Source organism: Chlorocebus sabaeus, chromosome X (genome assembly GCF_047675955.1).
Source record: "Chlorocebus sabaeus isolate Y175 chromosome X, mChlSab1.0.hap1, whole genome shotgun sequence".
Classification (NCBI taxonomy): Eukaryota; Metazoa; Chordata; class Mammalia; order Primates; family Cercopithecidae; genus Chlorocebus; species Chlorocebus sabaeus.
In genome coordinates, this window is record NC_132933.1 from 72,971,171 (window position 1) to 72,972,696 (window position 1,526).

Consider the following 1,526-nt stretch of genomic DNA (forward strand, 5'->3'; position numbering starts at 1 on the left):
AAAGTCACAAGAAGCAAAAATAGACTATCTAAGCTCACACCTCAAGGAATCAGAAGAACAAGAACTGACCAAACCCAAACCCAGCAGAAGAAAAGACAGAGCAAAATCAGAGGAGAACTAAATGAGATCGGAACAAAAGAAAGCAGTACAAGAGCTAAATAAAGCAAAAAGCTGGTTCTCTGAAAAGGTAAACAAAAGTGATAAACCATTAGTAATATTAACCCAGAAAATAAGAGAGAAGATCCAAATAAACTCAATCAGAAATAAAACAGAAGATATCACAACCAATAACAAAGAAATACAAAAGGTTATTCTAGGCTACTATAAACACCATTTCACACACAAGCTAGAACACCTGGAGGAGTGCTTAGTGCTTGCTTTAGAAGCACATATACTAAAATTGGAATGATACAGACAAGATTAGTATGGCCTCTGTGCTTGTGTGAGACACAAATTTGTGAAGCATTCTATTTTTTGAGATTGGGGGCTAATATTTAACATTCTTAAAGAAATGAATTTCCAAACTACAATTTCATATCCAAAAAAACTAAGCTTCATAAGCAAAGGAGAAACAAGATCCTTTTCAGACAAGCAAATGCTGAAGAAATTCATCACCAGCAGACCTGCATTGAGAGAGCTTCTGAAAGAAGCACTAAATAAAAAAGGGAAACCCATTACCAGACACTACAAAAACACAATGAAGTACACAAAACAGTGACACTATGAAGCAATCATATAAACAAATATGCAAAATAACCAGCTAGCACCATGATTACAGGATCAAATTCACACATAACAATACTATCCTTAAACGTAAATGGAATAAATGCCCCAATTAAAAGACACAGAATGGCAAGTTGGATAAAGAGCAAAGACACATAGGTATGCTGTCCTCAGGAGACCCATCTCACATGCAAAGACAAAGATAGGCTAAAAATAAAGGGTTGAAAGAAAATTTACCAAGCAAGTGGAAAAGAGAAATAAGGGCATGCTACAATACTAGTTTCTGACAATACAGACTTTAAACAAGCAAAGATTAAAAAAAAAAAAAAAAAAAAAAAAAAAAGACAAAGAAAAGCATTACATGATGGTAAAGGGTTTAATTCAACAAGAAGTGCTAAGTATCCTAAATATATATGCACCCAATAGAGGAGCATCCAGATGTATAAAGCAACTTCTTAGAAACCAACAAAACGACTTAGATATTCACACAATAATAATGGAATACTTTCTCTTTTTTTTTTCCAGGATATAACCTTTTCAATTATTTATTTATTTACTTATTTATTTATTTATTATTATACTTTAAGTTCTAGGGTACATGTGCATAACGTGCAGGTTTGTTACGTATGTATACTTGTGCCATGTTGGTGTGCTGCACCCATCAACTCGTCAGCACCCATCAACTCGTCATTTACATCAGGTATAACTCCCAATGCAATCCCTCCCCCCTCCCCCCTCCCCATGATAGGTCCCGATGTGTGATGTTCCCCTTCCCGAGTCCAAGTGATCTCATTGTTCAGTTC

The 1,526-nt window shown here is 35.1% G+C and overlaps 1 non-coding gene across 1 annotated transcript; it reads left to right on the forward strand.

Annotated features, from left to right (window-relative positions):
• Positions 1-370: 370 nt before the first annotated feature.
• LOC119621130 (U6 spliceosomal RNA) lies at positions 371-477 on the forward strand. Its single transcript, XR_005237649.1, has one exon. It is a non-coding gene; the product is annotated as a U6 spliceosomal RNA (small nuclear RNA).
• The last annotated feature ends 1,049 nt before the right edge of the window (positions 478-1,526 follow it).